Source organism: Astatotilapia calliptera, chromosome 14, assembly GCF_964374335.1.
Source record: "Astatotilapia calliptera chromosome 14, fAstCal68.1, whole genome shotgun sequence".
NCBI classification, from domain to species: Eukaryota; Metazoa; Chordata; class Actinopteri; order Cichliformes; family Cichlidae; genus Astatotilapia; species Astatotilapia calliptera.
In genome coordinates, this window is record NC_137435.1 from 41327635 (window position 1) to 41351285 (window position 23651).

The window sequence follows — 23651 nt, forward strand, 5'->3', positions numbered from 1 at the left end:
TGTGCAGTCACCTACTCCACTCTCACCACAACCGTTGCTACAGCCATCAGTGCAGCCCCCTGTGCCAGTGCAGACTTCAGTGAAGCCCCTTGAAGTAGTTCAGCGCCGCAGTACAGCTGAGCTGGCTGCACCCGTGGGAGAGAGTGACTGTGAGTCACACACCCAGCCCAAGTTTTCTGATCCCGGACCCCATGACTGTTCCATCACTGTGAGTAACTCTGTTTTGCCTGCCATTGTGTTGCCTGACTTGGATAACTCCGCCACTGTGTGTTTGGACTCTAAAGACGTTATTCCGTGTGACACCTCGGTGCCAAGTTATTCACTGACCGTCCTACCTAGCGATCTTTGTGTTCCTGAGCAATCAGATTCTTGTAACGCTCGCAGCATTTCCTCTAAGTTAGCCAGTATGAATGTTTCACCCGTAGAGTTAGCGGAACCAAAGACTGTTTTTCTACACCAGACTCACCGACATACTGCTACACTGTAAAATCTAATTAGTTCCCAGAACTGAAAAAAATTGAGGAAACTCGTTGCCTCAAAAAAATTGAGTAAAGCTTAGCTAAAAATCAAATCAAATCAAATCATTTTTATTGTCACATCACATGTGCAGGTACATTGGTACAGCACATGTGAGTGAAATTCTTGTGTGCGAGCTTCACAAGCAACAGAGCTGTGCAAATACAATAATGTAAACAAGCAAAATACAAGAATGGCTACATCTGAAACTAATAAATATATGTACAATATATAATAGTATATGCATTTCTGGATGTGTATACTAAATATTTTTCTACGTGTGTGTGTGTGTGTGTGTGTGTGTGTGTGTACACATATTTTACAAATTAAATAGAGTAAACAATAAATAGAATATATAAAATAAATAAAATAAAATATACAGAGTTGAGACATGTGCAAAACAGTGGCATTACTGTACAGTATGGAGTGCATAATGTTAAAGTTCCAGTAGTGGAGGTGAGGTGTCTATGACGTGTTCAGCAGTCTGATGGCCTGGTGGAAGAAGCTGTCTCTCAGTCTGCTGGTACGGGACCGGATGCTGCAGAACCTCCTTCCTGATGGAAGCAGTCTGAACAGTTTATGGCTGGGGTGACTGGAGTCCTTGATGATCCTCCCCGCTTTCCTCAGGCACCGCTTCCTGTAGATGTCTTGGAGGGAGGGAAGCTCACCTCCAATTATCCGTTCAGAGCACCGCACTACTCGCTGGAGAGCTTTGCAGTTGTAGGCGGTGCTGTTGCCATACCAGGTGGTGATGCATCCAGTGAGGATGCTCTCAATGGCACAGTGATAGAAGGTCCTGAGGATGCGGGGGCTCATGCCGAATCTTTTCAGTCTCCTGAGAAAGAAGAGGCGCTGCTGCTCCAAAATGACTAAATTAGGACAACTTATTTATTTTGAGTACTCTGTACAAGCTCATTTGTTCCCAGAACTCAAAAAAATTGGATCAAGTTTACGTAAGATGACCAAGTTAGGGCAACTTACTCATTTTGAGTACACTGTACAGCCTTGTTAGTTCCCAGAACTCAAAAAAATTGAGGAAACTCGTTGCCTCAAAAAAACTAAGTAAAGTTTACTTAAGATGACTGTTAGGACAACTTACACATTGCAAGTCTGCAGTATTAAGAATAAATTGATATTTCTGACTGTACAACTTTAATTGTTTACCTACTGACAAACATTTCAAGTTCAACTAAATGAAAAAACTGTGTGGTAACCTGAATATGATTAAATATAATTAACAACACTTTTTGTAATTATGTTAAAATCAGCCCAACTTTTATTTTCAAACACAACAAAGTATAACAGCCAACATACTGGACACTGTTCTGCTGAACAACAAACAGTTAGATTGCCATCACTGTTATAATCTTACAATGAAACAAAGTCTCAGATTTAATTATTAAGAAAATAAGTTTAGGCCTACCACAAGTTTGTTTTGTACTTGCATTACTTATATAATCAAAATAAAATATTTGTTGTTCTGTCACAAGTGCAGTCTCTGATTTAAACAACACATTTGTTTTTCATTCCAACACAGGAGCTGGAATGTTGTAATATTTTAAGGATGGCTTGTTTCCAGTCCAGGCATTACTGCCTGAATGACTGTCATGGATCGAGGTGATCCAAATAGGTGCAGAAGAAAGTCTTTAACTTCCCTTAAGTACAGTGGCAGTGGATGTGGGTTGGAGATGCAATGAGCTTGAACCTGCAGCATCTGTGACGGAGGACTCATCTCTCCTGGTGTCCTGCAAGCAAACAATCATATTTTTTGGAAGTAACAAAGAGGCGACTGGATTGCAGCCATTCAAAGACCAAATATAACGTCCCAAAACACTCCAGCTCACAGGTTAGTCTGCTCCAAGCATTTCCACAAAGGTCAGTCTGCTGTTGTAGTTAATACGTCATTTTTCATAACATAATTGGTGATATAGGTTGTGTGCAAGTCTGGCGCTGAACAGAAATTGTGGCGCTATGCTCCTTTGTTTATTGTGCATAAACAGTGAATTGTCCTGACACAATATTGCGTTTCGCTTCTGTTATTATGGTACACTGACAAAAACATATACTTTTATTCACAGGATAAAACAGTAGTTTTGTATCACTAATTGTCCAGTGCGATTACAGCATACAATATTATTGTCACTGCTACATTTCTGTGATGCTACCAGAAATTATTTCCACTACTAATTAATTACCGTTGAGCTCAAAGGTCCTATTAATAAACGGTTAATGAATGTGTATTTATGACGACGATTTGTGAGACTGGTAAACTTATGATACGTACGATGGTCTTTACTTTCTACACGGTGCATTTCAAGGTCCTGCACCCATCCGTCGGTAAACTCTACCTGGGCTTGTTGCAGTGACCTGAAGTTACTAAACTTCATGAGTGTATGCACTCACTCCAAGAACCGTATAATTATAAATCTGATCGTGGTGAAGTTGGGCAGCACGCTGACGTATTTTGTCCCTCTGTGTGCTCGTAAGGGTCTAAACCTTTCACTCCTTTGATTTTGTCCTCGTATATTTTCTTTGACTTTTTATCAAGTCTGTCTTTGTACGGACCGGCATTGTTCTTGTCATGGTGCTGGGTCGTTGGCCCAGCGTTTTAGGATTATGTCCCTCTGTTCTAGTTATTCTGTGTCCTCCCTCCTTGTGTCCGGTTCGGGTTCTAGATTTCCTGTATTGTTCTGAAAGTCTGTGTCTGTTGTCATGGTGTTCAGCTTGTCTCCTCCGGTCATCATGTGTATTAGGTTCAGCTGTTCTTCCCTCCTGTGTGTGATTACCCGATTACCTTGTGTGTGTATATTTAGTGGGTGTCGGTCTGTGTTCGTTGTCGGCTCGTCTGCATTCATCCATGTATCTCTGCGTTCTATGGTGTTCCTGTCTCTACGTCTCTCTGCTCCGTTATGATTTCAGGTTTGCTCTTTAGTGTTTCCCAGTTTAGGTTTCCATTAGTAATTTCTCATGCTTCGTTGCCTGTTTCTGCCACTACCACTTTGTAAATAAACATCACTCGTATCATCAGTCACTGCTGCATTTTGGGTCCTCCTTTTCCTCCACACCACACGGCTCACCCCGCCAGCCGTGACAGTTCTCCTTCGTTTTGTACATAACTTTTTTGGGGGGCAAAGAAAAACCAAGAAGGTATTGGAACCGGAGAATGAACGTTTTGTGGTGCTGCAATTGCTTGCATTTGATCCGGTACTTGGATTGTTTTGGCACGAGTTCCCGGCATGCAATGCGTGAAAGTCTCGTGGTCTGTCAATCTCTATAACAGAAGTTTGACTTGATTGACGCGGGAATGTTCCCAGGTAGCCTAGCGTTCAGCAAGGAGGCTACAGCGCTGCATTATGGAATCTGTAGTTTGTATATTATTAGCGCCTCATATCGCCGGGCCATGCATAACAATAATAGTACATCTATATAAAATGATCTCGCAGGCAGGATATAAATGTACACCGGGCCGGATGCGGCCCACGGGCCTTGACTTTGACACGTGATTTAAATGATACTGATGTAATTTGTAGGCAGGATTCAATCAAATTGTTTTTTCTTAAGTTGGTGGGCCAGGCCATGGTTTGATCCAGACCACTCACCACTGAGACAGTGTTATCAGATGAGGATGTAAGAGCAGCTATTGCTCTTTTGAGACACTCTGCTGATGAAGACATCCGTGAAAAGAAAGCTACCTTCATTTAATGGTCAGCAATGAAAAGAATCCAGCAGGTGTCTTCATAGGCCTGATGTGGTTTCTGGACACACCAGGACTGGTAAGACATCTTCATTTGTTGAATCACTGAAATATTCCATGAAGCTTGCAGTGTCACTCATTGCACCTCTCTATGTTCTGTATTTTTGCAATACAGATAGAACAAGATTTCTGACTCCTGTTTTGTGAGGTCACTGCCAGCAAATTCTTGGAGAGGTGGCCCATCAATCTCAAAGCAAAGGTTGTAAAGAAAAGTCATGGACTTGTTCCCACCTCAGAGCTCTTGGAGTTAATGTGCAATGCTGAGTCAGGTACTGAAGTTGAGAATGGTATGATTGTGACTGTTTTTATTTGCCATTGTTGGTTATATAGGTAATTCTGTCAATTGAATGCATTTTTGGAATAATTCTTTGTTTATTCGTCTGTAGTCTGGGACAGTGACATGTCTACTATCTTGCTGCTGCTACATCTGCTACCACCATCTGCACAAAGGCGAAAGAGACCAGGAAAGGTGTCTGCATCTCAAGCTGTCGATAACCTCATCAAATTCCCAAAGGTGCGTTGTTTAAAATATACGTTCCATCACCTCTATTTTCATGGACAGTGAGGTGAGCTAATCTACTGTCAGAGGATAGTCACTTAATACTGTTGTTTAATGTGTTGTTGTAGGCTGGAACCAGTGTACAGCAGCATCTAGACAACATCATCAGCCCTACCTTCTTGGTCAGGGATCCACAAGAAGCACCATTCACACCTTGTGATTGACAAGCTTGCACTTCCATGTAAAGTGCCAGGTTCAGTAGGAGCCCTTGATGAACTTGTTGGGCCCATGTCTGTGGTACATCATACAGTTCATCCCTGACCAACTTTTTCACTTTTCTGCAAACAACTATGACATTGGAGAAACGTCATATTGCTTTCTCTAGTGAGCACCATAGAACTGTATGCTAATGTGAATTGTAAGGGTTTGTTAAGGTAATTAAATAACACTGAAATGAGAAACGTAATAAATGGTAAATGGCCTGCATTTGTATAGCGCTTTTCTCAGTCCCTAAGGACCCCAAAGCGCTTTACACATCCAGTCATCCACACACTGGTGATGGCAGCTACGTTGTAGCCACAGCCACCCTGGGGCGCACTGACAGAGGCGAGGCTGCCGGACACTGGCGCCACCGGGCCCTCTGACCACCACCAGTAGGCAAACACGGGGTTAGTATCTTGCCCAAGGATATTTGGCATGCAGCCAGGAGGCAGCCTGGGATCGAACCACCGACCTTCTGATTAGTGGCTGACCTGCTCTGCTACAGCCACCCCCAGAATAAATGCTGTTACTTTAACCTGTATGTTTGTTGTTATTTCCATAATATAGCATAGATCACAGTTTAGTAATATAGCATCATAAGATGAATATGAAAAAATAAAACTACAGAGAAATAAAAATGATATATTATTACACATCAGTGTTATTATTAAACTAAATTTGGAGGAAAAATAGCTCTATAAAGTGTAATTACTCTAAACAGTGTGAATAACCCTCAGTGTTAAATATAAAAATAAATAATGTTTTGTTGTTAATTTTGACACTAAATTGAGTACAATTAACACTGAAAAGTTAACACTGGCCATTTAACTCTAATTTTGAGTGGGACCAAATGTTATCTGAAGAAGAGTTAAAATCAACTCTAAGTGTAAAATTGACACTTGGTTTTTTTCTGTGTAGTGTCAAGGTACTTTTTAAGAAGTAACATTGCACTATTGATAATCACATCCAGGTGGCATAAACTAAATATTCAGACATGCTACCAACAAAAGCATTAACAAAAGCAGACTGTTTAGGCTGTTGTGTTTGTAATAACATCCATAAATGAAGGTTTGCCATTAATTTATTTTCACAGATCTACTGTAGATGATCACATCTGTCTTTGTCATTTAAATTAGGTCGACTTGCAAACTTTGCACTTTGTTTGTGTAAATTGCTGTCCACTACCCTGCATATACACAGAATGTGCACAGTATTTCAGATCTAAAAAAGCCTTACAAGTTAATTTATGAGATCATGGGGTCATAGAAGGAGTATGTAATGGACTTGCTGGCTTTAATGTAAAAAGCCTGTTGTATAACTTTAATGAGGCAGTTGGACTAAAGCAGTATATTGCTCATCAAGGTAAACATCTGAGGAATAAGGAAATTGTTACTTGTCCTTTTACTCAGTGTTCTTTTACATCGCAGATTTACTAAAGTTTTACATCACATAAGTCATTTTCACAATCATTCTACTTTAAAAGATTTCAAGACAGAGCTTATTGTTCTCTGAACTTCCTTGTTCGCTGAACGGCAGGTAAAGGGCATCTTTTTGCTTGTTTACTTTTGTGTGTTTGTGTTTTCTCTAAGGGTCCTCAGATGACGGTTTGCTTAAATTTGGGTCTGAAAGCATTTTTTTTTTTTTAATTTTGCCTATACTCACCACCCCTCTTCTTCTGTTGCTCAGGTTGAAGCAGAATTTGCCCGTCTTACATCTGTTGACCTGAAATGGTTCCTTTTTTGCTGTGCTTGACCAATATGGAGAGGTTCATGGAGCTGTACAAATTCAAGAGTGGCATAGGAGGGCTGACTAGGCTCATAAAATCTTCGATGATGATGTAAGTCTTCAACTGCGACATGTTCTCCTTTGTTTAAGTTTGAGGTTATCCAGTTCAACTGATGAACTCATTGAAAGAAAGCTGATAAGTAAAGTCTGTCATCATATTTCACAACTGGACATTTAGTGTGTTAACTTTTACAGAATCTGTGTATATTGGTGGTAGGTGGATATCATATTCTACTTGAATGTCCTGATAAGCCAGATTCAAATGAAAAGATATTAAAACATTGAAAGACAGGTGTAAGTGGCCCAGTTATCTCCAATGATAATCATATATTGATGGAATTATATAGGAAAAAGCTGTGAATTTGGAGCTGCTTCATAAACACTATTTAAAAGTGTTTTTGTTTTCTTTTTGACTTCTTTGACCAGAGCCCTACACAAAGGAAGAGGGCAGAGGACCTCATTTTCTCAAGGAACATCCCTCACACACTCTCAAGACTGTGAAAGTTAGCATTTTTTCTTTTAGTAAATTTAATAATTACAGCACCGCTGTGGATTTTAAATGAAACAATCAAATAGTGATTGAAGTGCAGACTTTCAGCTTTAACTCAAAGGGTTAATTCCCTGCTCCCTGTAGTAACCACATGATAACATGTGTACCCTTCCTCACCAAATGTATTATTACAAGATCTTTGACACTGGAGATGGTCTGGGTTTCAGAGAAACTAACTGGCAAGCTAGCTTTGATATTGTTAGTTTCCTGTGTTTATTCATGTCTTCACCAGGGTCTTTGACATTTCGCTGCTGTACTGTTCACTACAGCTTTGTGTTTGATTTCTTACATTGTATATTGTAATGGCAGAGATATTAGAATATTTAAGGGGCTGCAGTGACTACTACAGCTGTGTGTGTGTGTGTGTGTGTGTGGGGGGGGGGGGGGGGGGGGCAATACTTTGGTGAAATGTCCTGGACCCTGGAAATAAAGTTACCTTGAAAATTACCTTGAAGAGACTGTAGACTGGGTAAGCAAATAAAGGTCACTGGCCCAGAGTCATATGTTGATATTCAGTGCCAGTTATGCAACCGTTCCAGCCATGTCTATATGCTCTTTATTTCATGCTGTTAATATAAGGGGAAAAAATAAACTCTTACTGATTAAAGAAGCATTGTCTGTGGAGCCACAGTCTGATCCTGTAGTGTAGCTCCAGTTTGCACATTTATTCTCAGCCACATTTGGGTTATAGCGCAGCCAATATTTAGCATAAGTAAATTTTGATTAAAATTTGTGTTTGCATTCTGCAATTGAAGACATGCTCAGTTATTTATGAACATGGTCTTTGACAAGAAATGGACTTGTAACATGGGGGTACATATCTCATTCTGAAAAAACTTTAACAACTAATAAGCGTTACCCAAAGCCAATCAGCGTCATCCAAGGGATCAGTATGGCCAGTAGCGGTTTTTGATATGGGCGATACGGGCATCTGCAAAAAAAATAAAAAAAATTTAAAAAATTGCTCGTACTCACAGGGTACAGGGAGGAGAGGGCGGGGCGGCAGTGGATTCACTGACCGGCTGGAGCAGCATCTAATAACCAACTCGCAAAATAAAACAAAATAAAAACAAAACAACAAACACGAAAACACCAGACATCATGATACAGACTTATAATTTGCACCGATGTTTTTTCGAAATTCTACACGAAAAGTGAGCGCGAGAGCCCTCGGTGCGCCTGCTCGCTGCTGAAGTCAAAGTAAACTTTATTGTCATCTCCGCTACAGACAGTCCAGCATATAGAGACGAGACGACGAGGCTCCAGTTACAGCAGTGCAAGTAAACAAACAATAAATATAAGAAGAGTAAGAAAATAAATACACACTTTAGGACCAGGAGTAAAGGATCAATAACAATTTAAAATTTATAATTTACAGTTTGATGATTTAAAGTCACACACAACCCGTCGAAAGGGGGGGAGGGGCTGCTGCCAAATAGAGCACATTTCATTCATAATGATGTAAATCCAAGCCCATTATGTGTTCATGATTTGAATCCTGGGTTGTGCAAAATCTCAGAAATAAACCTTAGACAAAGTGAATCTGTGAACTAAGGTGTAGGTCTGTTAGGTTATGTTGTGGTGATTCTCGGGGATTGGGGGATTTGTGTTCATACTGGAGTGCAAAATTCAAACCAATGGAAGATGGACAAGAAAAGTTCAAAGCCATCAGGTGCTCAGTTTAGAAAAAAGAGAAAAGAAGAGGAGGAGAAATGAGCAAAAGATACAGGTAAGCAGATGTGTCTAGAGATGGACCGATCCGATATTACTATCGCTATCAGTCCGATACTGACCTAAATTACTGGATCGGAAATCGGAGAGAAATAAAAAATGTAATCCGATCCATTAAATATCAAAAAAGCACCTCACAAAACTTGCGACATGGCGTAACTTGGCTCATAACCATAGCACGTCGGAGCAGTATGCGTCACGTGATAGAGCGGCTGTGGGGTGCGAGACCTGTTGGCGGTCTGGTTGAGTATTTGTAGCCTCGCTACCAACCCAGCATTTCATCTCCGAGGAAGTGATCCCAGAGAGAAGAAAGCAAGTGTGTAAGTCCATCTCTGAATGTTTGTGAAGCGTTCCAGCGTTAAGCTTAACAACCGATATATGGAGCGACTGCCTCTCTCTCTCTCTCTCTCCTGCTGCTACTTCAACCCTGAAACTGATTAATGATCAGCTGATCGGCTTTTCTGTCCGTCTCTCCTGTTTGTTTTTGGCCCACTTCGTGCCAGAAAGCAGCGGCTGAACAACATCAGCACGTTTAAGCTTGAATTTATTTAATATTACTTTCTACACCAGGATCTTTTTCTACGCAGCTGACGTAACTGTGCAGGGGCGGATCTAGCAAAGTTTGGCCAGGGGGGTCGATAGGGCAGGGAAGGGAGGAACAGGGAAAAGGGGGCACAAAGACATACTTTTCTTTCTTATTCTCATTTAAAATGTCTGGCTGTTATTAAATAATTATCTGAATCTTGCACCCAAAGTTTTAATCTGATGTAAAAAGTATAGAAGTCCATTACTATATATAGTAACTGTTAAGTCTAATATACCAGCTATAGTACTTTTTCCTTTGGGAAGGTACCATCTGTGCAGTTCTGTTGAAGAAAGATGTTGAATCTATTTAATTATTCTTGAAAAATAAATAAATGATTTCTGTGCATTTTTTTCACACTGTATCAAATTAAAGTTGATTACATAGATTAAGCATCATGAGGTGGGGGGTGGTTCCCTATTTTTTTTTTTGCTGGGAGTTTATTAGTTAGGTCGCGTACTCTTTAAAATACCAGAATAGGGAGGATGGAGCAGGTTTAAATTTATTAGATTGATCAGTTTTGCTGAACTATGAAATATTTTGGGTGCAGTGTATTTTTTGCATACAGGTATAACAGAATAGCTTTAGTGTTTTTTTTTAAACTTATACAAAATGTAGCAAGATATTATAAAAACAGTTTTATTGATTAAAAACCACACTATATCGGATTCATATCGGTATCGGCCGATATCCAAATTTATGATATCGGTATCGGACATAAAAAAGTTGTATCGTGCCATCTCTACTACAAAGTAAAAAAAGAAAAAAAACACATGCACACACTAAAATAGACAACAAGAGCCCGGCTAATATGTACAAATAGAACAGATAAAATACAAATAGTATAAATAAATGAAGGCAAAATTTCAGAGTGAGGTAGATGTATGTATGTGTGGCGGAGGTGTGGTCCGGGGCGCGGCTGCAGGGGAGGAGTGGTGCAGTGAGCTCGACGGGGCGGTGCTGGTAAGAACAGCTGATGGCGATTTTGGACTGATGGTGGCTTTCCTTCCTTTTATATAGTGAGGCGGAGAGGAGTGGAAGAGCGCTAAGGGAAAAGAGACACACATCAGCTGGGATCGAGAGCTGTCAGTCTGTGCGTCATATTGTCTGCTGTGTAAACATCAATAAATGTGGTCCTTGGCAATACGGATCTGCGTGTGTGTGTGCTTGGGCCTGGTATACTCCACAAGTGGTGCCGAAACCCAGGAGCCTGCCGGTGTGGGGATGTCCGACCCGCAGGCTGCGCCGCCCGCCCAGCCTTTGCAGTATTTGGCGCAGATGCTGGCGGAGATGGCAAAGATGAGCCACGACCAGGCAGCGGCCCAGCGGGCCCACCTGGCTGCGCTGCAGGAGCAGACGGACCGGCAGACTCTGGTTCTGGAGCGACTGGTTGCCGCCGCTGCCCCGCCGAAGCCCCCACCACTGTCGGTGGCGGTGCCCCGGATGGGGGACGGGGACGACCCCCAGGTTTTTCTGGAGACTTTTCGTGCCACGGCGGAGGCCTGCCAGTGGCCGCAGGCGGAGTGGGCTCCGCGTTTGCTTCCTCTGTTGTCAGGGGAGGCTCGGGCGGCGGCCCTGGGTCTGCCGCCGGCTTCGAGGGGCAGCTTCCAGGACATGAGCCGGGCGGTGGTGGACAGGTTGGGGCTCACCGCTGAAGATCATCGCCGGCGATTCCGGGCCTGTCGGCTGGCCGTGGCGGATCGGCCGTTTGCTTGGGCCCGGAAGCTGCATGACGCGGCCGTACGCTGGCTGCAGCCGGGATCGTCAGAAGGCGAGACGCTGCTGGTGGGCAAAGTGGTGCTGGAGCAGTTCGTGGAGGGGCTGCCTGCAGAGACGGCGAGATGGGTCAGGTGCCACCGTCCCGCGAGTCTGGAGGTGGCGGTGACGTTGGCGGAGGACCACCTTGCCGCTAGAGCGGGGGAGCCCGGGGACAGCGGCCGGAGGCCGAACAGACAAGCCCTGGTGCCGGCACCGAGGCGCTGGATGCCTGTGCCAGGGCAGGCAGAGCGGACGCTGGCGTTGAGCCCCACTAATCCTTTTGCTGCGTTTGTGCCTTCCCAGGGACCGGACCTAAGCAGCGCTGCCCCTGAGCCACGGAGAGCAGCACAGACGCCGGGGCAGGAGTGCTGGAAGTGCGGACAGCCGGGACACCTGAGGAGGGACTGTCCTCTGATGAAGGTGGGGCAGGTGTTCCGCGTTGCCGGTGCCCCAGCGCCCTCTCCCGGTCCGGGAGGGACATACAGCATTCCGGTAAGGACTCGAGGGGGTATACGCCATGCTTTGGTGGACACGGGCTGCATGCAGACCCTCGTGCACCAAAGTTTGGTTCGCCCCGGGGCATTGCTGGAGGCAGAATGGGTGGAGGTGAGGTGTGTGCATGGTGATGTTCACAGGTATCCCATAGTGCCGCTGTTATTGAAGTATAAGGGTAAAACGCATAGAATAACGGCTGCGGTTAGCCCGCGCCTGTCGCATCCCCTAATTCTGGGCACGAATTGGCCGGGGTTTTGTCATCTGTTGGGACAGTACGCGGGGGTGCGGTCACGACCGCTAGTAGCATGTAGTGTCTGCGCGGCGCTCAGTGGTGACGCGGGGTCGTCCGACACTGACTCTGGGGAGGGGGAGACGGCGGGTCCTTCACAGGTAGTCCCGCCGGCTCCAGAAGTTCCCCCCACGGGTGATTTCCCACTGGAGCAGTCTCGTGACGATACCCTACGCTCAGCCTTTGACCAAGTGATTGAGATTGATGGTCACGTGGTGCGCCCTGAAGCCGTGCGGACCTACCCACGCTTCATTTTGTCGAAAGATAGGTTATACCGTGTGAGTCGTGACGCTCGCACGGAGGTGATGCACACCCAGCTGTTGGTGCCGCAGGGCCGCCGGGAAACAATTTTCCAGGCGGCTCATTATAACCCTATGGCAGGGCATATGGGATACGAAAAAACTCTGGAGCGAATAACGGCCCGATTTTATTGGCCGGGCATCCGAGCGGATGTGCGCCGCTGGTGCGCGTCCTGCCCGGACTGCCAACTTGTTAATCTGCTGGCCATACCAAAAGCGCCTTTGCGTCCGCTTCCACTCATAGAGGTCCCGTTCGAACGCATTGGCATGGACCTCATCGGGCCATTTCACCGGAGTGCACGCGGCTACCGCTTTGTGTTAGTCCTGGTGGATTATGCAACGCGGTACCCGGAAGCAGTCCCGCTGCGCACCATCTCTGCAAAGAGTGTGGCGCAGGCACTGTTTCAGGTCATCTCCCGAGTCGGAATCCCGAAAGAGATACTGACTGACCAGGGCACGTCGTTTATGTCTCGTACACTGCGGGAACTGTACGAATTACTGGGCATTAAATCTATTCGGACCAACGTCTACCACCCTCAGACGGACGGGTTGGTGGAGCGGCTGAATAAGACCTTAAAGTCCATGATTCGTAAGTTCATTAACGAGGATGAACGCAATTGGGATCACTGGCTAGACCCTCTGTTATTCGCAGTGCGGGAGGTGCCCCAGGCCTCCACGGGATTTTCTCCCTTTGAACTGCTGTTCGGCAGGAGGCCACGCGGGGTGCTTGACCTGATTAAAGAAAGCTGGGAGGACGGTCCGAGCCCCGCCAAGAATGAGATTCAGTACGTGTTGGACCTGAGAGCTAAACTCCACACTTTGGGGAGGTTGTCACGGGAGAATTTGCTCCAGGCTCAGCAGCGTCAGCAACGCCTGTATGACAGAGGGGCTAGACTCGGGCAATTTTCACCGGGAGACAAAGTGCTTGTATTACTCCCTTCTTCCAGCTCGAAATTGCTCGCCAAGTGGCAAGGACCCTTTGTGGTCACACGGCGAGTCGGGGACGTTGACTATGAGGTCGCTCGGTCGGACAGGGGAGGGGCCACGCAGATTTATCACCTCAATCTCCTTAAAGCGTGGAGAGAGGTTGAAACCGCTTCTCTGGTAAGCCTGGTTAAGGAGAGAGATGAGTTGGGGCCGGAGGTGCCAAATTCCATCATCCCCGCCTCCCTCCCTTGTGATGACCATCTCACACAGGCCCAGAGAGCGGACGTTGTCGTGTTACAATCAGAATCAGAATCAGAATCAGAATGGGTTTATTGCCAGATGTTGAGGTTTACAACATTAGGAAATTGCTGCGGTGCTTCAGTGCAAACAATAAGAATTAAAGTGCTATGTAGAAAGAAAGATATGTGCATGAGATATACATGAGATATATACATGAGAATAAGAATTATGAGTGCTACGTAGAAAGATATATACATGAGTGCAGGTGGTGATCAGTGCCAGACATGAAATGATGCAGTGACACAGCGTAGGGTCATGTGTTAGTGGCGGGGACAGTCATGTGGTTATTGTTCATGTGTCCAACAGCAGAGGGGAAGAAACTGTTCTTGTGGCGAGAGGTTCTGGTGCGAATGGACCGGAGCCTCCTGCCTGAGGGGAGCAGGTCAAACAGACTGTGTCCAGGGTGAGAAGGGTCAGCTGAGATCCGGGCTGCACGCCGCAGTGTCCTGGAGGTGTACAGGTCCTGCAGAGATGGGAGTCTGCAGCCAATCACCTTCTCAGCAGAGCGCACAACACGCTGCAGTCTCTGTTTGTCCCTGATAGTGGCTCCAGCGTACCACACGGTGATGGAGGAGGTGAGGATGGACTCGATGATTGCAGTGTAGAATTGCATCATCGTCCGTGTTGGCAGGTTGAATTTCTTCAGCTGCCTCAGGAAGTACATCCTCTGCTGGGCTTTCTTGATGACGGAGGTGATGGTGGGCTCCCACTTCAGGTCCTGGGTGATGGTGGTACCCAGGAAGCGGAATGAGTCCACAGAGGTGATGGGGGTGTCAGTCAGGATGATGGGGGGGAGTGGGGCTGTGTGCTTCCTGAAGTCCACAATAATCTCCACTGTCTTCTGGGCATTCAGCACCAGGTTGTTGTGGCTGCACCAGGACACCAGACGTTCAACCTCCCTCCTGTAGGCAGACTCATCCCCGTCAGAGATGAGCCCAATGACGGTGGTGTCATCTGCGAACTTGATTAGCTTGACAGACTGGTGGGTGGAGGTGCAGCAGTTGGTGTACAGGGAGAAGAGCAGAGGAGAAAGAACACAGCCCTGAGGGGAGCCGGTGCTGATGGTCCGGGAGTCCGAGACATTCTTCCCCAGCCTCACGTGCTGCTTCCTGTCCGTCAGGAAGTCAGTGATCCACCGGCAGATGGGATCAGGCACATTCATCTGGGAAAGCTTGCCTCGGAGATGGTCTGGAAGGATGGTGTTGAAGGCAGAGCTGAAGTCCACAAACAGGATCCTGGCGTAGGTTCCTGGGGAGTCCAGATGCTGCAGGATGAAGTGTAGGGCCATGTTGATGGCGTCGTCTACAGACCTGTTGGCTCTATATGCAAACTGCAGGGGGTCCAGGAGGGGGGCCGTGAGGGTCTTGAGATGGGAGAGAACTAGGCGCTCAAATGACTTCATGACCACAGATGTCAGAGCCACGGGTCTGTAGTCATTTAGTCCAGTGATCCTAGGTTTCTTGGGGACAGGGATTATGGTAGAGGACTTGAAGCAGGCAGGCACATGACATGCCTGCAGTGAGGAGTTGAAGATGCCAGAAAACACTGGGGCCAGCTCGTTTGCAGAGTGTCTGAGGGTGGCAGGAGACACACCGTCTGGGCCGGGAGCTTTCCGAGCATTCAGATTCTTAAACTGCTTCCTCACATCTGCTTCATGAATATGAAGAGTTGTGGTCGGAGGAGGTGGTGTGAAATCCTCTTTTGTGTGGGGTGAGGAGGGGGGTGTTGTAGGTGAACAGTTTGAAGGTGGTGATGGCTCTATGGAGGGGGGAGAGGTGGGTGTCCAAAGTGTCCAAAGAGGTGTCCAAAGTGCCTCTATTGTTGGGGTCGTTGGAGCTGTGAAGGCTGCCTGATGGCTCGTCAAAACGACAGTAGAAGTCGTTGAGGGTGTTGGCCAAGAGCAAGTCGTCAGTGGAGTGGGGGGTTTTAGGCTTGTAGTTTGTAATATTCCTAAAACCTTTCCACACAGAGGCCGAGTCATTCTCTGAGATCTGCTGCTGCATCTTCTCAGAGTGCTGATGTTTGGCAATGTCCACTTCCTTAGTGAACTTGTACTTGGCCTCTCTGTAGCAGTCCCTGTCTCCGCTTCTGAACGCCTTACTCTTTTCCAGCCACAGCTTTTTGAGTTTAGGGGTAAACCAGGGTTTGTCATTGTTATAACTCACCCTGGTGCGTGATGGCACAATGCTGTCCTCACAGAAGTGGATATAGGAGGTGACAGTGTCCGTAAACTCGTCCAAGCTGTTAGAAGCAGCCTTCAATGTGTCCCAGTCTGTGGTCTCCAAACACGTGCGAAGCTCCTCCACAGCCTCGTTGCTCCACAGTTTTTTGGTCCTCACGACAGGTTTGGAGAGCTTCAGCCTCTGTCTGTACGCGGGGATTAGGTGGATCATGACGTGATCAGAAAGTCCGAGTGAAGCGCGCGGCACCGCGCGATAGGCCCCGCTGATCGTGCTGTAGCAGTGGTCCAATGTCCTCTCCTCTCTGGTCGGGCATTTAATATACTGCTTGTATTTCGGAAGCTCATGGCTCAGATTGGCTTTGTTAAAGTCCCCAAGAGCAATGATGAGAGAGTCCGGGTATGTCCGCTCCGTGTGGAGAATCTGCTCTGCGAGTGCGCACTGAGCTGCTTGCGCATCCGCGTCTGGCGGGATGTAAACAGCGGCCAGGATGAATGAAGCAAACTCCCGCGGAGAATAAAACGGTTTGCAGTGAATAAAAAGATATTCCAGAGAGGGAGAGCAGTGCTGAGCAATCACTGTTACATCTGTGCACCAGCCACTATTGATGTAGAAGCAGACACCTCCACCTTTGGTTTTACCGGAGAGAGCGGCCTGCCGGTCCGCGCGCAGCAGATGAAAGCCCTCCAGCTTGAGCGCGCAGTCCGGGATGTCCTCACTGAGCCACGACTCCGTAAAACATAATTACCACAACAGCGTTTTGCTGACGTGTTCTCCCCCCTGCCCGGCCGGACGTCTCTCATTGAGCATCATTTTGTAACGCAGCCTGGCGTGACGGTGCGTTCACGGCCCTACAGGCTTCCTGAGCATAAACAGCAAATCGTGCAGAGGGAATTGGCTGATATGCTGAGGATGGGAGTGATAGAAGAGTCGCACAGCGCATGGTGTAGCCCCATCGTTCTGGTGGTGAAGAAGGATGGGGCTATATGGTTCTGTGTCGACTATCGCAGGGTGAATGCAGTGTCACGTTTTGATGCTTATCCCATGCCCTGGGTCGACGAGCTCCTGGATCGGCTGGGCAAGGCCCGTTTTTTCACAACCCTGAATTTAACCAAGGGCTATTGGCAGATTCCCTTGTCTGCCGAGTCCAAGGAGAAAACGGCCTTCTCCACTCCGTACGGTTTGTACCAATTCGTTACGCTTCCGTTCGGCTTGTTCGTGGCCCCTGCCACCTTCCAGCGCCTCATGGACCGGGTGCTGCGCCCGCACGCTGCGTATGCTGCTGCCTACTTGGATGACGTGATCATCCACAGCAACACCTGGGCGGAGCACGTGCAGCGGGTGGCCGCGGTCCTGGAGTCCCTGAGGCAGGCGGGGCTCACGGCCAACTCGAAGAAGTGTGCGGTTGGACGGAGGGAGGTGCAGTATCTGGGGTACCACTTGGGGGGCGGGCAGGTGCGTCCACAGGTGGAGAAGACGGCAGCGATCGCATCCTGCCCGCGCCCCAAGACTAAAAAGGAGGTGAGACGGTTTCTGGGGCTGGCGGGTTACTATCGCCGGTTCGTGCCAGGGTTTGCGCAGCTGACCAGCCCCTTAACCGATCTTACCCGGAAGGGTGCTCCAGATCTGGTCCAGTGGACGGGGCCGTGCCAGACGGCGTTTGTGCAGGTGAAAAAGGCGCTCTGTGGGGAGCCGCTGCTTCACACTCCTGACTTTTCCTTCCCTTTTGTTCTGCAGACTGACGCCTCGAACAGAGGGCTGGGGGCCGTTTTGTCCCAGCAGGTGAGGGGGGCCGACCGTCCCGTTCTTCACATCAGCCGGAAGCTGGCGGAACGCGAGAGACGGTACAGCACCGTGGAGAAGGAGTGCTTGGCTATCCGGTGGGCGGTCGACTCCCTTCGCTATTACCTCCTGGGGCGCTCATTCACCCTCTGCTCGGACCACGCCCCGCTACAGTGGCTCCACCGCATGAAGGATGCCAACGCCCGGATCACCCGGTGGTATCTGGCTTTGCAGCCTTTTAAGTTCAAGGTGGTCCATAGGCCAGGGGTGCAGATGGCAGTGGCCGATTTCCTCTCTCGCTCGCGGGGGGGGGGAGTAGGTTCGGCCGGTGGGCTTCCCGGCCTCAGTCGGGCGGTGGGGGTGTGTGGCGGAGGTGTGGTCCGGGGCGCGGCTGGAGGGGAGGAGGCGATTTTGGACTGATGGTGGTTTTCCTTCCCTTTATATAGTGAGGCGGAGAGGAGTGGAAGAGAGCTAAGGGAAAAGAGACACACATCAGCTGGGATCGAGAGCTGTCAGTCTGTGCGTCATATTGTCTGCTGTGTAAACATCAATAAATGTGGTCCTTGGCAATACGGATCTGCGTGTGTGTGTGCTTGGGCCTGGTATACTCCACAGTATGCAAAAGAGCTATGAGCTTAATATGTAAGATGATGCGATATGCAAAAATTATTACTGTTAAAAATTATCACTGTTAGAATAGGACAGCTGTTTAGGAGTCTGACAGCAGTGGGGAAGAAGGAGTTGTTGAGTCGAGATGTTCTGGATTTCACACTTCTAAACCTTCATCCCGAGGGCAGAAGTGTGAACAGTCCATGCTGTGGGTGTGTGGGGTCTTTGAGGATGGAGGCAGCTCTCCTCCAGAGTCTGTGATGGTAGCTGCTCTGCAGAGAGGGCAGCGGGGTCCTGATGATCTTCTCCACAGGTGTTATCACTCTCTGCAGGCGTTTGCGGTCCACAGAGGTAGTGCTGCTGTATCATGCAGTGATGCAGCTGGTCAGTGTGCTCTCCACATTGCAGCTGTAGAAGCTGCTGAGGATCTTGGCCGACATACCAAATTTCCTCAGCCTCCTCAGGAAATACAGCAGCTGCTGAGCCTTCTTGACCAGCTGTGTGGTGTTCAGTGTCCAGGTGAGGTCCTCAGAGATGTAGATGCCCAGGTACCTAAAGCTGCTCACCCTCTCCACTTCAAGCCCCTGGATAAACAGCTGCTGGTGAGGCCTCTTTTTCTTCCTCATGTCCACTATCATCTCCTTATCAGTGTTGAGGGTGAGGTTGTTGTCCTCACGCCATGACACCAGACCGGCTATCTCTCCTATAAGCCGCTTTGTCCCCTCCAGTGATGTGACCAATCACTGCAGTGTCATCCGTGAACTTCAGTATGGTGTTCTCTTTGTTGGAGGTGACACAGTTGTGGGTGAACAGGATGTAAAGGATTGGGCTGAGGATACAACCCTGTGGGACGTCAGTGTTTGTGATAATGCTGCCTGAAGTCCTGTTGCTGATCCTGGTGGACTGAGGCTTGCCAATCAAAACTGATAGCAGAGCAAGCAAATACGTCTGCCTGGAGGGCCATGATGTTGTGACCATGCAGTTAGTTCATTCAACAAGCGTCACACTTGTTAAACAAAGTACATAATATTTGATATAAAAAGGCAAACTTTGATTGCTCTGAAGTGTTGGGTTAATGCTGATTACATTAACACAAATGCAAAATTTAATTTAATATTTGTCATTCAGCTCACAAATCTATGTCCTCGTCATATAAGATAAATTAGGAAAAAAATCTGTAGTAATAATTTCCACATAATAACTAATTGTCTCCCTGTGCTCTATTTTCCCCCTTTTTTCTTCTCTTCTCATCAGCCCTAACCAGTCACACCATTCAGATCGTTGCTCCTTGATTTCACTTCCTCAAACGTTTAAATTTGCTTAGGTTATCAGTTCTACTTGCCAGAATAGGAATGGTATTGCTTTCTGTGGTCAATAATGCCTTTGACTAAAATTGTCTTCAGAAAACTGATACTGAGAAACTCAGGTGTTTGATGTTGTTTTGCAGTATTGTGAAATAAATACTGGGTACTTATTCATAGCTGTTTGGATAATGGCAAGAGGTGTGCGATAAGCAGAAATGCTCATGACTAACAATAGTCATATATTTATTTTCCGGATCTGGGTTGTGATTGCACAAAACATTTCTTATGAGATCTATCTTCCTTATGACATCCTCCATTTCTTATTGGAGTGTCCTGAGGTATTCTAAGCCAGCGGTCTCCAACCTTTTTTGTGCCACGGACCGGTTTATGCCTGACAATATTTTCACGGACCGGCCTTTAAGGTGTCGTGGATAAATACAACAAAATAAAACTAGTACCGGTACCGAAAAAAGAAGATTTATTCATAACACACGTGAAAAGACTCAGGAAAACCGAGTTAACGATAAAAACGATAACAAAATAACGCTGGAAACCGATAAAAACCCTGCAAACCATACATTTCACACCTGAGCCTCAACACTCGTGGCCCGGTACCAAACGACTCACGGACCGAGGCCCGGGGGTTGGGGACCGCTGTTCTAAGCCATCTTAGAACACCTCAGGAATACAATACCTTTGTGCGCTCACACAAAAACTGTAGAAAATTTTATATAGCTGATCACTGTACTTATTCATAAAAAGCCTGCAAATAAAGAATCTTATCATTAATGAAAACTATAGTTCTCTCCCACTATCCATAGTCTGGATATTATACATATCTATTTTCAATAGTTGCACATGAACCTAAAGCGTCAACAGTCGACATTCAAGGGGTACTTAGATCAAAGCATGAGCAACGGAAAACTACCTGATGATAGACGAGCACCTTGAATATTGATGTGTGATACTCCGCTTCCCATTTTATTTAATGCACAAAAACGTTTTTACAGAATTAGCATGTATGCCTCTAGCATACATTTTTTTAAAATCATAGAGCACAAATAAAGCTTACAACGGTATGAAAAAAAACACTCAGCATTTCAGAGTCTAATGGTTCAATCAATCAAGCAGTGAATGTGTTTTTGTGATATAACAGAGCTGGCAAGTTCCTGGAATAGTAATTAGGGAATGGAGCTCAGTGAGGGAGGGAGAGCCCCGAGCAGTCACTAAAAAACATTTTACATATGTGAGACTCAGGTCGGTGAGCACCTTTGTGACAGGAGCTGCTCAGCTGTGACTTTTCTGCCTTTAGTCAGATTTCTCCTTTTCACATTGATAGGAAAATTATTAAAGCTATACGACACACTTTTTGATAAGCTGAAAGGTTGAATCTCTCTCTCAATCTGTCCTCTTTTCAGGCCTTGTTGTGGCTCCTCTGCTATCTCTTATCCACAGTACAATTCAATTCATGTACTAGTACACCATGTATCTGTAAAAGTGTCACACACGCATATCTGTTCCAAGGGAAACATTAAAAGAACTGTATAAATGAAATTCATGGGATTTCCCAGGCAAGCAATTGGATAGACATTCAAAGTGTGTGCTTTTGCTTCCTTGCAAGTAAAATAAATGTGTTGGCGCTCACTACTCTGTGTGTTTCACTTTATAAGAGAATGTTTCTAACAGTTTGATCCTTCGAGCCGAATTTCAACATCAGTCCCATTAATTTTTTGCCAAAGTTGACAGACGACGATCAAGTGGGAATCTTCGACTCTTGTAAGACCTCTGTCCCTTCACTCATGAAGTTTGGTCCGTTTGGGAAGGTAAGGCCAGCTGTTTGACCCACATAGCAAAACTGGTATGGCCCAGATCTGGCCCACACAATGTGCTTACACATCTACACGTAATCTGGCCCACATACCGCAAAGAATGATGGCCCTCAGGTGGCTCAGATTATGTTTGCCAGAGGTGGTCCACTGCTGGCCCACAACACTCTTAGCTCTGGCCCCAGATGTCAGCCTGTGTGTGTGTGTGTGGGGTGGGGGGGTAAAAAAAACAACTCTTGGACACTGCTAGCATAATAGACGGGTTTTTTTGACGTGGCTCCCAAATGCAAAGCAGTACATGAAGCATTGGTTTCCAAACCAATTTTCTTCCAAGCCAAAGACTAGAAAATATGGTGAAGCATATCTTCCATTTGGCTTCACCTGCACAAGATCCAAGGTAGGTCTCCCTGCAGAATTAGTTTTCCCTGTTGGGAGCACGTGATGGGCTCTCCAAATCACGGACAAACAGTATCCCACATTCTAGATTTTTAGTGCACAAACACTTCTTGTAATGACTAACTACTCCGGATATTTTGGGGATGTTAGCTCTTTATACAGTAAAGTTATAGTGGGATACAGATAATATCAGGCTGATCCTGCCTCGATTTGTTCCCCCGGTCCAAACTATGGACAAACAGGACCCCACAGTTATATATTATGATTTTGAACCCATTTTGCACACAGACACATTTGAAAAAAAAAGGTATTGATAGCAATGTTGAATATTATTACACAGGAGAAAACAACTGCAAGTAAAATAATTACACCATGACGCCTCTGCCTTTCAAAATGGAAGGACAGTAACTCCATGTGTAGTCTATATGTAAGCATGTAAAAACTGAAGATATTAAGATTAACAGTAACAGTATTTTGTCTCTATCTGCCATTCTGCAATTCATCTCATGTAAACAATAACAAACAGTAAAAACTTAAAAACTTTAAAAAAGCCACGTACCTGTGATGTTGCTTGACGAACTCTGTATTCCTCGTCCACACGTCCTCAGTTTTGGGTGATTGGAAACGCCGTTTACGTGTGGACAAAAGGCCCAAACGCATAGAAACAGCTGTGTTTTCAAAAATGCTGTTAAAGAATAAATATGTTCTCAGTGGTTATTTTCTGATTATATTGTTTTATGTATTTTAATAATAAAGGCCTGTATAAAAGAAGGCCAGCTTTGACCCACAAACCAAGTGCTCAGCCAGACTGAGAAACAGGAAGTTTAGTGCAGAGATGCAGAGGCATATTACAGTTTTTCTCGATTGCTAAAGCACATTTCTTGAAACTACGCTTCCTATCCTCACAACAGTAAACACAAATTCATAACATCTCACTCAATTTCCCAGACATCCTATTTCCAGGTCAAAATGAAGCTCTACACCCAAAACTATTCACTCCTGCTGAAAAACCAAACTTTGCCCTCAGACATCAAACACAAGCCCTCAAAAACACACACACTACAACAGAGTTTTGCACACTGGTACAATTAATTCAAAACAATAGTTCCAAAACAAATAGGTTGCTTATGGTTCTCCCCTTCAAAACCCTTGTCACATGATAAACACAAAAGATGCAACCAATGTATGTACAGTGGCACATTGTCATTCATGTACTATACAGTACAACACACACCAGAAACATTATCCCACCTCAGCATCTTGTCTGTGGTCTGGGTCAGGCCAGAGAATCTCATCCACATCACAGGCTATATTGGCCCCAGCCAGGCAGCGGGGGTAAAATCCTCTTGCATGCCTGATCCACCCCTGGCATGCATCTACTGATATGTCTAGGCAGGCCTCTTCCATGGCCTGAAGGAGGTGAACACGGACATAAGGTTCTCGGTCATACACTTTCCACCGCCATGCCGAAAATAACTCCTCTATCGGGTTTAGAAAGGGAGAGTATGCAGGCAGAAAGATATTAGAAAACCTTGGGTTTTTGGTAAACCAGTCACGAACCAGAGCAGCGCGATGGAAGCTGACGTTATCCCACACAACAACGTAGTGAGGCTGCTCTGGCTGTGCTGGTTCCCTGTAGTCCAGCTGGAACATATGTTGTCTTAAACCATCAAGAAAAGCAAGGAGAAGCATAGTGTTATAGGGTCCTAGTACGGCATGGCGGTGGAGTACCCCTCGTTGGCTGATGGCTGCGCACATAGTGACATTCCCCCCACGCTGACCAGGGACATTTACAATAGCCCGATGG

General features: G+C 46.2%; 1 long non-coding RNA gene across 1 annotated transcript; it reads right to left on the bottom strand.

The window, feature by feature from the left end:
- Positions 1-1769: 1769 nt before the first annotated feature.
- On the bottom strand, positions 1770-22672 carry LOC145420043 (uncharacterized). The gene is made up of 2 exons (XR_013901325.1): positions 22404-22672; positions 1770-2261 (listed from the first exon to the last, which is right to left on the bottom strand). It is a non-coding gene; the product is annotated as an uncharacterized LOC145420043 (long non-coding RNA).
- Positions 22673-23651: the final 979 nt, after the last annotated feature.